General features: G+C 49.5%; 1 protein-coding gene across 1 annotated transcript in view; it reads left to right on the forward strand.

Annotated features, from left to right (window-relative positions):
- The window catches only part of LOC123348300 (disks large-associated protein 4-like), a 191,751-nt gene that overhangs the window by 149,715 nt on the left and 27,976 nt on the right, over positions 1-14,060 (forward strand). The gene's annotated exons all lie outside the window — the stretch shown is intronic.

A 14,060-nucleotide genomic window follows, 5' to 3' on the forward strand; every position in this document is an offset into this window, starting at 1 on the left:
GAGGGGCTGCGGCTGACAGTGCTGGGTTGCGGTTGTGACCAGCAGTGAGGGGCTGCGGTTGTGACCAGCAGCGAGGGGCTGCGGCTTTGACTGACAGTGAGGGGCTGCGGCTTTGACTGACAGCGAGAGGCTGCGGCTGACAGTGTGGGGCTGCTGTTGTAACTGACAGCGAGGGGCTGTGGCTGTGACTGACAGCGAGGGCTGTGACTGACTCGGGTCTGAACTTTATCTGCTTCCCCTAGAGCCAGTGAGCTCCAGCTGGAAGTCTCACAAGAATCCGTATGTTTCTGACCCTCACCTGGCTCAAACCTCCTTCCGCTGCGGGCTGGGAACGCTCCCACTCCACTACCCACACGTGCGCATAGGGCCCGGGGATGGCAGTGCAAAGGAAGAGTAATGTATTAAAACCCCACATGTGGTAGGAGGGCAGTACCAGGGCAGTACCCGGGGTACCAGGGCAGAGAGGCACCTCGCTACCACCTGCCCTTAGCATGAGGAAGCCCGGTCTGTGCCTGCCAGGGGTCAGCTCCCTGACACCACCAGCCACACACAGCACAAGCCCTCCTCACTAGGCCTGACAGGCCCAGCTGTCACTCTGCAGGTTAGCGACAGCCCCCCTTCAACCCTCGAGCCTGCTGAATGTCCCCTGATGTGTCAGTGCCTGCTCCCTGGGCACTCGCAGTGTTCACCGATCCGCTCTGTCAAGGAAGCAGTTCAGCACAGCTTCCCAGGGCCACCTCGGGTCAGGGCTCCACATAACACATGACACTTGGATTTGTTTAGAGTGAAATCAAGTCGAGGCATATTTAACAAAGCTGAGGGAGGCAAGTAATGGCAGATAGGAGCACTGGAAACAAATAGTTCCATATAAAATCAAACCATCACACGCATTCTAGAGCCTGGACTTAATTCACAAGATAATCACATGTCTAGTAACGCCTTGCTCAGGGGCGGCTCCAGGCCCCAGCACGCCAAGCGCATGCCTGGGGCGGCAAGCTGTGGGGGGCGCTCTGCCGGTCACCACGAGGGCGGCAGGCAGGTTGCCTTTGGCAGCATGCCTACAGAGGGTCCGCTAGACCCGTGGCTTCGGCGGACCTCCCGCAGGCGTGCCGCCGAATCCGCGGGACCGGGGACCTCCCACAGGCAAGCCGCCGAAGGCAGCCTGCCTGCCGTGCTTGAGGCGGCAAAATACCTAGAGCCGCCTCTGGCCTTGCTTACCCCAAATCCCTGCAGTGCTTTACAGCTAGGCTGGCTATGACCCTCCCTTTGTGCCCCACAAGCATGCTGTCAGTTTGCCTCCTAGGTGAAGGACTCAGTATGTCTCTTTGCATTCCACGATATACCAGACCACCCCTTTGCTTTTATTCATAGCCAGGGCGCGCGCACATGCACGCACTCACAGACACGCACACACTGGTGTTTGTTTCTGCCTGTAAGTTTTCTCCCTTGTAGATTTTGCAATCTCTTAGTTAGCACCGGGCTCAGTATGCAAAAGGCAAACAGTGTGAGGCAGACAATATGCAGACAGCCAGACAGGGAGATCGATGTCAGTTACCTCCTGCCTGAAAGGAAGATCTCTGAGGTACATCACCTCCTGGTGACCTGCCTTAATGCCAAGACCTTCAGGAGATAATTTTCAGTGTAGATACATAACTCCATAAATATTATCCATACATACATCTCACAGTGGTTATGGTGACCAGTGAGTACTGGCTCTCGGTTCAGACCTCACCTGCCACCCTTTGCTAAACTATTATGCAGCTATCTGACCCAGCGGATCCCTCTAAAAACATATGCACACCCAGGGCCCTCTGCGGATCGGAGACTGTGGGTCAGGAGGGAGGTGCATTGGCAGAGCTGGGGGAAGAGGCTGTGGTCAGGAGGGAGGTAAACTGGCAGAGCAGTGAGGGGAGGGGACTGCAGGTCAGGACTGGGGGGCATTGGCAGAGCTGGGGGAGGTGGCAAATGTATCACATGCCCCCCTCACTTTCATCAGTATTTAATTCACTCCAAAGTTTCAGGTACAGTCACTGGTCATGTCCATACTGAGCCAGGAAAGGGACAGCAGCAGCTTCCTGGCTAGGCCAGGGCACAAAATAAGCCATAGTGCCCTCTTTTCCCCAGCCACGGTGCTGAGCAGCCCTCCCCACAGGGAGCCAGTGGGGGCTGCCCAAACACAGTCACCTTCTGTCACTTGTCCCTCTCGTGAATAGGCACATTCAGTTGCTTCCCCACTTGGCCAGGCTGCTGCTGCATCTCACCTCACTTCATCCCTGCTGACATGCTCCAGACTGCAGGTGGAAACCACCCCTCATGGAGATGGGGCCAGGATCCTCTCAGGAGACTGAAAGGAAACAAACCCCACCATCACACCCCTTCTCCATGGCAGGAAGCGACTGCAGCTGCTCGGCTCACACAGAGTGGTAATGGAGTGAAGCATTTGCTCCACGGGAGTTCACATGTCCCTTCCCTGTGTCCTAAGTTTGCTGCGCTCAGAGGGCAGGAAGGGACTTTCCAAAGCACTGGCCCTTTAAAAATAAGAGCTTGGGATGGCCAGATGGCTCAAAGCACTGGTAAAGGGACAGGCTGGCTTCCACAGCATGGCCCAGCTCCACCCAGCGCGCAGCAGAGACTAAAAGTCGTGGCCACCTGACAGCTGCTGGCTGAACTTTAGTGGAAATCTCAGTGCCTGAGACATCATAATGAAACACTCACTGCAGGGAACAAGCAGCCGTTGGCCCCTGACGTGCGCTAAATGGAGCCCAATCAGCCTTTTCCATTTCTAGGCTCTAGGGGTACGTATACGCTTCAATAGAAGACTCGTGGCACGGACACTTGGAGCCCGGGTCTATTGACATGGGCTCAGGCTGATGTTCGGGGCCCCTCATGGGGTCTCAGAGCCTGCTCCAGCCTGAAGCTGAGCCTGAGTCAATTGGCCTTTGAGAGTCGGAGCCACAGGTTTACATTGCAGCGTGGATGTCCACTATGCCGGGAGGCAGTTGAGAGTCTCAGTTCAGTTCCAGATGGCCAAGTGTCCACATCACAAAACCCACCGTCCCCCCAGCACTAATCAGCAGAGAGGCCAAGGACAGAATGGGCCATGCAGATTGAATTAGCCTCTCCCCACCAGAGGTGATCTTGTTATGCTTATAAGAAGCACACAGGATCTTTTTCAGGGGAAAAGGCAGTACACCACGTTTATTGAAGATACAACAATTAGTGTATCCATTCACACACACACGCTCTCTCTCTCTCCGGTCAGTTGATGTTATAGTTACCAGTCCAGAGTCCAGATCAATGCAGTGGCCAGCTAGGTTGATCACAGGTAGACAGGAGCTGGATTCTGTTGGTCGTGACACGATGCTCCAAGGAAGTCTTGGCAAGACGAACCCAAAGTTTCATGGCAAGGCAATATGCACTATATACTGTTTATATAGTGATATTCCTTCATTGGGACCAAGGAGTTTTGCACCATCATGCTGTAATCAGTTGTTGTTTTGTGAGTGCTTGTTTTCTTTAATTGTCCTTCTCATCCTTTATCTTGTTCTTTCATTACGTCTCTCATGCTGGTTTTGATCAGAGCTATCTTGTCCCTATTGATAGATGCCTGTCTCATTTTTAAAGTCATCAGTCTGCCTCCTCTGATAGTGATGGCCTTCACGCTTATCTCTTAACACCCATTTAGATATCTCTTAACACCCATTCCTCATTCACACACAAAATGGAATTCATTTACACAGAACATTTTGAACAGGAACATCAAATGACAATGCAGAAGAAAAACAATCATCGCATTCTTTTACTTATTTTAAAATGCTACGCCTAGGACAAAGTGGTGATCCTCAAAGGCCTGTTACTGCTTTGAAATCAGTCCAGACACAAAGAGATTCTGGCTGATGCATCTCTACCAATGGCCCACTAGGCTATTCTTTTCTGCTAGTCAAAAAAGGGTCTGGCAGGATATAGTCAAATTAATACATTTAATACATGCTACATTCGTATCTTATTCTTTATCCTTCATTCTAAATTATACAAAATACAAACATAAAATCCTACTACTACAATCTCCCCAGGTCAGAGCTGAGGCATGACAGCAGGACCACCTAGAGGAAGCTGGGTCTGGCTCTGGTCCTAGTCTGGGCATAGGACTGAGGTCTCCAGGGCAATCCGCCCTGCAACCATCACCAGCACTAATAGGAACAGTGTAACAGTAAAAAAATCAGAGCTTTGCTTCTCCTGCAGCACAGGGGGACTATCCAGAGGACTGTCCCCTTTAAGGGGGGTCGGGGGCCAGAGGTCCATCTTGGCCCACCTGTAAGCAAACAATTGCCTTGGTGACTAGTGGGCAGCTAACTGACTAATGAGCACCTGAGCCTGATGAAAGGTGACCAACAGTCACATGGCAGGAGGTGCTCCTAGAGAGAGGGGCTCCTAGAGGCTAGCAGGACATGGCTGGCTGCTAGCCTTTCCAGGCCGGTGTGTGAAAGGATTGGGTAGAAGGGGCTTGCAGGAGAGAAGCTGACTGAGAACTATGGCTGGCCTAAATTGTAACCCAGCCCCAGGCAGAGCCGTGAGTCTGTTTTGGAACCCAACTCTGGGGGAAGGACGGGGTCTCCTGAATGCAGGCGAGGATGCTGTTACTGTTAGCCCCAGGGCCAGAAGGAGCACTGGCTTTGAGGGGCTAAGGAGGAGGGTGTTTATGTTCTGTGAAAGGCATTAATAAGTGAGAGTGCTGGGTCTGAGCGAATGACTGCAGGCACCGCGAGGGAGCTGAGGCCATAGAATCTCAGGGTTAGAAGGGACCTCAGGAGGTCATCTAGTCCAACCTCTTGCTCAAAGCAGGACAAATCCTCAGACAGTTTTTTGTTTTGTTTTACCCCAGTTCCCTAAGTGGCCCCCTCAAAGACTGAACTCACAACCCTGGGTTTTGTAGGCCAATGCTCAAACCTTGAGGACAGGTTCCTGTCACAGTGACCTGGAGGGATGTAGTTTGCATCTGCTGTGGATGTGACACCCTTGCCCCATGGTCAGGCGCTGAACTGGAGTCTCTCCATAGGATTACCCTACATCTGGGTTTCCCTGGACATTTCCTCTTTTGTGATCCTCTGTTCGGGTGGATTTTTCAAATAAGAAGAATGTCTGGGAATTTTTGTGGTGCAGACATTGAAGCTCAGAAAGAGCTAGCTGTGCCCCGACTGGCCCCTCCGCTGCCTACAGTTGCTAGATCCTTCCCACCAAGGCCTCAGCTCCCTGCCCTGGGGAAAGGGTCCCGCAGGAAGGCGCTGATGGACAATTGGCGCTGTGTCCTGGGCCTGCACCAGCTGCCCTGCCACAGTGACAGGGAGCAACAGTGCTCCACACCTTGAGAGTGAGGCCCCGGTGCCCCTTCCAGCACCTGCCAAACATAGGCATAGTTTGACTTCTATATTTGGGTGTGTGGCTTCAATCAGCCAGCAGGGCCATGTGGGGGGGGGGACAAATTCCATGCCAGCCCACAGGGGCACCATTTCAGACTGTGAGGAGAGGAGAGCAACTTCAACTGTGGTTCCAGGGGCTACTTAGGCAACTGAAAACTGTAGTGTTTTTGCAGGTAATAACTTAGAAATATCTGACAGGAGCATTTATCTCATTCCTATATCAAGAAAAAAGAAAATTAAATAAATATTAGACCCACTCAGCTTTAATACTGACATGTTCTGACTTCTTGTGGCAAGTCACTTATGGGACACTGGTTAGGTTTAAAATTGTAATGTCTATTCTTACTCAGATACTCTTACTAACGTCAGAAAGGACTATTGTGATCATTTAGTCTGACCTCCTGCATATTGCAGGCCACAGAACCTCACCCACCCACTGCAGTAATGGACCCCTAACCTCTGACTGAGTAACTGAAGTCCTCAAATCAAGGTTTAAAGACTTCAGGTTACAGAGAAGTCACCATTTACACTAGTTTAAACCTGCAAGTGACCCTATGTTGCAGAAGAGGGTGAAAAAAACCCAGGGTCTCTGCCAATCTGATCCATGGGAAAATTCCTTCCAGACCCCAGATATGGTGATCAGTAGACCCTGAGCATGTGGGCAAGTCCCACCAGAAAGATACCTGGGAAAGAATTCTCTGTAGTAACTCCGAGCCCTCCCCATCTAGTGACCCATCTCCTGCCATTGGGGGGTTTTGCTACAGGTAGTTGCCGATGGGCCAAGTGCCATTGTAGGCAGTCTCATCCTACCATCTCCTCCATAAACTTATCAAGCTCAGTCTTGAAGCCAGTTAGGTTTTTTGCCCCCACTGGTATTCTCCCTCCGTGTTATTATCTCTCTGCTGTATTTATAGAGAGCGGTCATATCTCCCCTCAGCCTTCTTTTGGTTAGACTAAACAAACCAAGCTCTCTGAGTCTCCTCTCATGAGATAGGTTTTCCATTCCTCGGATCATCCTAGTAGCCCTTCTCTGCACCTTTTCCAGTTTGAATTCATCTTTCTTAAACATGGGGGACCAGAATTGCACACAATACTCCAGATGAGGTCTCCCCAGTGCCTCATATAATGGTACTAACACTTCCCTGTCTCTACTGAAACACCTCGCCTGATACAGCCTAGAACTGCATTAGTCTTTTTCACAGCTGCATCACATTGATGGCTCATACTCAGCCTGTGATCAACCAATACACCCAGCTCTTTCTCCTCCTCTGTCACCTCCAACTCACAAATCTCCAGCTTATAGCAAAAATTCTTGTTGTTAGTCCCTAAATGCATGACCTTGGACTTTGCACTATTAAATTTCATCCCATTTCTATTACTCCAGTTTACAAGATCATTCAGATCTTCTTGTATGATATTCCGGTCCTCCTCCATATTGGCAATACCTCACAATTTTGTCATCTGCAAATTTTATTAGCACACTCCCACTTTTTGTGCCATGGTCAGTAATAAAAATGTTAAATAAGATTGGTCCCAAGACTCATCCCTGAGGAACTCCATTAGTAACCACCTTATAGCCTGACAGTTCACCTTTCAGTATGACCTCTTGTAGTCTTCCCTTTAGCTAAGTCCTTATCCACCTTTCAATTCTCATGTTAATCCCCATCTTCTCCAATTTAACTAATAATGTCTCATGTGGAACTGTATCAAATGCCTTACTGATATCCAGGTAGATTAGATCTACTGCATTTCCTTTGTCTAAAAAATCAGTTATGGTCTCAAAGAAAGATATTAGTAACTTTGTTACCACCTCTTGAATACAACAATTGAAACAATTGTAGAAAAATCTGCAATTACTTTCTTTCATTTAAGCTACTTGCTTTTTGCAGTTCACCAAGCTTGGAACAGATCATTTAACTTTAGGAAATATTGTAACAGCCCTTTCTTATCTTAATCACCTGTTAATAAACAAAATTCTGACTCCCTGCCTCAGGGGCACAAGCAGCAGCATGTCTCCTGTCTCCTCTGCAGAACTCGTTACATTGCACACTCAGGCTGCCTGCCTGAGGCTTGCAGTTTGGGGGGTGCAATGCCCTCCCATGCCCCCCAGCTCCACCTATGCTGCCAGATACCCTTCCCAGTACTCACACACACCTCCAGCACTCCTAACTGTACCCCCTCTTCCAGCTCCCCCTCCTTTCCCCTTGCAGTGTCCTTTTTTGGGGAACCTGAAAGATGGGAACTTGTCTGTCCACCGGGCTGGAGCAAGAGTTGCTAAAGGGTAATGTGTCCTTTCCATCCCTGGCACAGTGCAGCTGGGTCCTCCTGGGCAGGAGAGTGGCCATGCTGCAGCCAGGTTTAATGTCAGCCTGCTGCAGACTATGTTTTTTCATTACACTTAGGGGACAAGGGCAGCAGGGAGTCAGGCTAGAGGCTGCACTATCAGGAGTAAAGTCCTAATCCCTCTGAGCTCCTAAAATTCCTGCAGCTCAGATGGGCAGGGCCCGGAGCGAGAGAGGGAGAAATCAAGGACATCCAGGGTACAGAAATCCCCTGGAGGAGCCGGAAACCAAGCGCATTGGGCCTTTGATTCCCCAAGGGACCCTGCAGCCTGGCCTGTCTCTTGCCCTTGGGTCCCCATGCTGGTTCCAAAGCAGATCTAGCTACCTCCTTGTGCTGGGAGCAGGGGTACCTGCAAGTAGGTGCCTATTACATTCAGATAGCCCAGGTGTTCTCAAACTGGGGGTTGTGACCTCTCAGGGGGTCACAAGGTTATTATGTAGGGGGTCACAAGCTGTCAGTCTCCACCCCCAAGCCCCGCTTCACCTCCAGCATTTATAATAGTGTTAAATATTTAAAATGTGTTTTTTAATGTATAAGGGAGAGTCACACTCAGAGGCTTGCTGTGTGAAAGGAGTCAGCAGTACAAATGTTTGAGAACCACTGAGATAGACCAAGCTTGAAAAACTCCAGTCCAGGATTTCTCTGCGACCATCACAGGTGAAAAGTGTTAGCTAAGAAGTGCCTTCGCTGGGCATATTCCCCCCACCCCCAGTCCTTTAAAAGGGGGTGCAGAAACCTGACTTGGATTCCCATTCCTGTCAGAGACTGGCTCCAGGTGGCACGGTCCTGTTGGACCCACCTGAAGATATAGAGTTTGGGGAGGGGGATGAAATCTCCCAAAACACAGGATTGGGCTCTCGCTTTAAAGGAGCAATGCAAACCTGTAGCAGCCAGCGGGAGGAGACACTGAGGCAGAATGAGGGGAACAATCTCTGACACAGGCAAGGTAATGCCATTTCTGTCCTGCCTGGTATTGTGAAGAACCAGACCCCAGAGTGCCCTGCAGGCAGCAGACCCAATGCACAGGTGATGTGTGAGATCATGTGATAAGTTCAACACCCTTCCCTTCCTTCTCAGCTCTACTCACACCCAGGTGTCGGGACAGGACTCTGAGCTGGTGGAGGCACATGCTGAGGAGCCAGAACAAGGTGTAAATTAAAACAGGGAGAGGGCTACTTTCCCTGCCACCTAGCCCCTCCTGGGAGCAGCACATCTCTCTTCAGCCCCTTTACTGCCCTTGCGCTGGGTTAGACTCGAGGTCATGTGTGTGGGAGTGTCCATTACACTCCTGCTCTGCGGTGTGAGTCTAAGATACTGTAACAAACACAGTGAGGAGGCTGGAAGGAAAGTTAAAGTAACAGCAGCTTATGTCTCATTCGGACGCCTCTCTCTACTCGGCCTTGTGTGTCTCTAGCTATAAAATTGCTGTGTGAGTATATCATGTCCATTACGCTATGCTGTGCACTATGGGATGGAGCTCTAGTGCACGGTGTATATTTGCTATGTGATGTGGGTAGAGCGTGTGCACATTCACTGTACCCTTTGGCTTGGAAAGATTAGAGTTTTATCAGTAAATATTGATTTCACTGCATACACGCAAATCAACAAAAATGTTTCCATGGATAATAGAAACGTACAGATGGGAAAGGAAGAAAAATGCTGCTTAAGAACTTATTCGTGTTTGATTTAGGGCTATTTCCTTTGTATATTTTGACATGTGATGTTGACCATGGGTTTTAACGGTTATAAAACTAACTTTTTGAATCTGTTTCCTGTCATTAAATAACTGTCTGATCCCCCACCCCATAATGTCTTGCAAGTATGAAAATTTAAATAGATAAAAATTGGGGGGAAAATGCTTGAAAATAAACATCACTACTATCCATCAATTATTTAAAAAAACCTAATTCTGTCATGCCTATGTGCACTATGTGATGTGGCTACAGCATAGGTACCCCCATCATGTAGTGCACAGTGAATATATGCTATGCATACAGTGCATTATAGGATGTGCGTGGAGTATGTATGTACTACACTATATAAGACTCAGGTTTAATTCTCAGGTACGTGAGGAGGGAAGGGTGTGTGAATCTGGAGTAACCCCATTGAAGTGCCCCCTATGGGAGATGAGTTAATAAGAAAAACCATGTAATGCCGCACTGCTAGATGGTGTGATAAACTGTGGTGCAAGAGCCCGCATAGGTTGCAGATAACGTAGTTTATCCTGCAGTTCATTCTCTCTGGTAATGGTGCCTCTAAAAAACACACTGCGAATGACTAGCCCTAGCCTTCACCTAACGTATATTAAGATTTAAGAAAATCTTTCTTCTGTGAGCAGCGGGGGGCGATTGGAGTAAAATAATGCTGACATTTCTCTATTCCTCGTGCTACTCACCCCTCCCCGGTTGGTGGAGAGTGTCATAAAGCCAGGGCCGTGTATTTCACCCCATTCCCGTCAGAGTTTCTGCTTCAGTTCACCATAGATTGCTGCTTCCCCTCCCTGCTCCTAACATGCGTGTGATTTATTTCCTCAGGAAAGCTCCGCACTGAGGCAGCAGCTGTCTGTCAGTGGGGTTCCTGCTCTTACCCAGCTGTACAGCTGGCTTTGACTGAGGCCAAAGAGCTTAAGCGACTGACCGAAGGTCACCCACAGAGCCAGGGACTCAGGGTGGGATTAGAACCAAAAGACTCTCCAAGACCCTAGCTGCTAACTACTAGGCTGCCCTGCCTCATAACATGCTCCACAAGAGCGGCTTACGTGCGATGCGCTTGCTTGCTGCATGGGAAACGCCCAGGTTCAGGTCTAGCCTCCTGTTTCCCAGCCCCCTTTAGATATCTTCCTGGAGGGGGAAGAGAGTGGCTTGGCAGTCCCCAGGTTGGGGCAGGCGGGATGGGGAGAGGGGCGGCAGGATGAGCCATGCTCATTGGTCTGCTAGGAACCTTCGTAAAACCCAGAAAGCCAGGAAAGTGCTTTATATGGGGAAACAGGCTAGTTGGCCATCTTCCCTGATGAGGGACTGGGCCATTTGATGCCTTGCAGACAAAAAGTGGTTTGACAATGGAGTGTGAGCAATGTGGGGAGGTGGCTGAGGTGTTAAATAAAACCCCAGAAGAGCTGGGGTAGAGGGAAATCCTAGTCTGTACAAGGCATTAGGGGCCAGATCCTCAGCTGCTGTAAACTGCTGGAGCCCCAGGGAAGTCAGTGGAGTTTCATCCCTGGATAACACTAATAAGATCCCACTGATGCCATTTTTAGCCTTGTCCTACAAGAAGAGCACAGCACGGGCACTCAGGAGACCTGGGTTCTAGGCCTGGCTCTGCCATTGGCCTGTTGGGTGGCCCTGGGCATGGAGTAGATGGGTGGACCATCAAGCTCAGTGCCCTGCCTCTGACTATGGACATTACCTGCTGCCTCAGAAGAAGGCAGGTGTCACATGCCCATAATGCACCTGGCCAATCACACATGAAGGGGAATGAATTCTTCTCTGATTGCCTCAAGCAATTAGCTTTCACCCAGAGCAGCAGGAGATTTGATTGCTATTATCTTAACATGAATAGCTGAAAACATTCTTGCTAATGTAGGATCCTGTCCTCTGTTATTCTCTCTGTTCTATGCATATGCATTGGCACATCCATATGGCTGGGCCACAGCCTGACTGTATAATTTATTCTCCTCAATTGTCCTTGGCCTTTATGCCTGTCCAATTGTCTATGCTGAGGCTGCACTGCCTCTTCCTGTCACTTCTCCAGCATACTCCTGTCCGTGGTCTATCATTGCCCTTCCAGCACGTGGGAGAGCATCCCCATCTGCTGAGATGCTCCAGAGCATCTGACGCACCAATCTGCAAGACAATGTGATGGGGAAAGAAAAGGAGCCAAAGGAAAGCTGGTGGGAGCCAAGGTTTTTAAGGATGCTAATAAAGGATAATGTCACCTTTTGTATTTCTGCGAGCCGTGCCTGGGTTGTCATCAACGCACCGCCCTTGCTGCTCAAGCAACTCTGCATGTGGTGACAGGCTGGCTCCAGGCTTGAAAAATAGACAGGTAATGTTATCTTTCATTAGTGACCCAAGCAATTCCTTAAAGGTGCCTGAGTGGAAAGAGGAATGAACGCTTGGCTATTCATCAAATGTTTTCCTTATAGCCACACCGCCCATATTCTCTCCACCCCCATCCACAGTCAGCTCTAGTGGCTGAACATGAGGCTCCCTGGAAAGACAGATCCACTGAGGTTCAAGTGAACTCTCCAGGCAATGTCAGAACTCTCTGTTTTATAGGGCTGGGCTAAAGTGACTGTCACTGCAGGGACAGGTCTTAACTGGTCGTTTGCTTCTAATCTGTGGCTCAAAATGCACAAAACACGATCATTAAATACACCTGCCTGCCCACTAAAATAGGCTGATGGTGGGTGGGATTGACTGGCGTTGCCATAGGGTAGGCTTAACCATCTTTGCTATGAGGTGAGAACATCTGCCTGTGGGATGTTCAATTGGCTTCACCCACAAGGATCAACTATAGTCACAGTGGAGGGTAAGTAGCTGGATTTACAGTACTGGGAGGTCACCTGGCTCTGCCAAGGGGGTGAGCTGGAGTTGCCAAGGAGTGGGATCCAATGGAGTCACTGGTGGGATGATCAGCAGGATTACCTCTGGGGAGGGATCAGCTTGACTGCCACTGGGTGGGAATCATATGGATTCAAATGGAGGCCAGAGATCAGTTTGATCTCAGGTGGTGAATAAGGTATGGTGCTTTCTCTCTGGTTTAAGAAGATCTTTCTTCTGAGAGCAATGTGGGGTGATTGGGGTATAAGGATGCTGTTTTAACAGTACATGTTTAAATAAACAAGTATCCTTAGCTATGTTAGAAATCCCATCTTTGAGTTTTAGCACTGAAACAATTATTAAAAAATCTCATTTGCTTTTCAGCATTAATGCAGTTTTTTCTTAGCATGGCAACAGAAACCGGCTAGTCAGTTGCTATGATTATTTCATAATTTGCTGCCCACTGAATCAATTCCACTTTTAGTCAGTTTCACTTTCAAGATCCCATGCATGAGGCTAGATAGTTTAAGGCCTGGTCTACACTGGTGGGGGTGTCGATGTAAGATACGCAACTTCAGCTACGGGAATACCGTAGCTGAAGTCGAAGTATCTTATTCCGACTTACCTCCCGTCCTCACGGCGCAGGATCGACATCCGCGGCTCCCCCGTCGACTCCGCTACCACTGCTCGCTCCACTGGAGTTCCGGAGTCGACAGGGAGCGCGTTCGGGGATCAATATATCGCGTCTAGATGAGATGTGATATATCGATCCCCGATAAATCGATTGCTACCCGCCGATACGGCGGGTAGTCTGGACATACCCAGAGTTACACAGCGGGTGTGTTGCAGGGCTGGGAGCAGAACCCAGGGCTTCCGATTACCTGGCCTGTGCTTTAGCTACTTGCCCATATTACCAGCTGGGATTTTTTATTGTTTCCCAATGTAACAGGGTCTTCATTTCCAGGAAAACCTGGCAAATTATAGCCCTGTCCCTGAAGCAAAGCAGCCCAGGCAATGGTGATCTCGCCTGGCAGTGGGGACCTCAACCTTGGAGCTGTGACTGAGCAACAAATGACTTCTCAGGCCAGGCCCATGAGTGTCTCAGTAAAACCACTGCTCTGGTCATATGTATTGCAGCATTTTCCTCAGGGGTACAGGATAACATGAACATAAACCTGGGCACTTGTCCGAGGAGAGACGTTTGCCATCCCATCACATTACCATAGCTCTGTGCAACACACACATCCGGTCCATCATCCCCATTAAGAGGTCCGGTAACCACGGAAACACAAATGGCCACATGACGGAGAGCCAATCTGATCCTCAGCTCCTCATTTCCCTTGACTCCAGCAAGGCCCGGGCACAGTATTTGACAGCAGGTTTTTATTCAGCCCCCTAAAATAATGGGACGGACGCCCATGATTTGCTGACAATCCAACTGCTAAGGCCTTGTTATGCTGGCTGGGGGCCGAGTGCTATTAAATGAAGTCACGCAGAGGCCAAAATTAAGGAGTTTGAATTTGAGCTCTGGGGTCCACATGGCTCTTAAATATGGCTAGAGAATGTTAATCACCCCTTTCTCCTTCTCCTCTCCTCACTCTCTCAGCTCTGTAATAACCTTCATTGTCTTGGCTTGTAGAACTTGCAAGGCACTGGCTCGGATGTCTTGGGGAGGAGCAGGGTGGAAATGCTTAGAGGGATAGAGGGAGTCTGGGGAGAGCTTTCCTTTCAGTTATGTGTGCGTCTTTCTTGTCTCTGT

This window comes from Mauremys mutica, chromosome 13, assembly GCF_020497125.1.
Source record: "Mauremys mutica isolate MM-2020 ecotype Southern chromosome 13, ASM2049712v1, whole genome shotgun sequence".
NCBI lineage: Eukaryota > Metazoa > Chordata > Testudines > Geoemydidae > Mauremys > Mauremys mutica.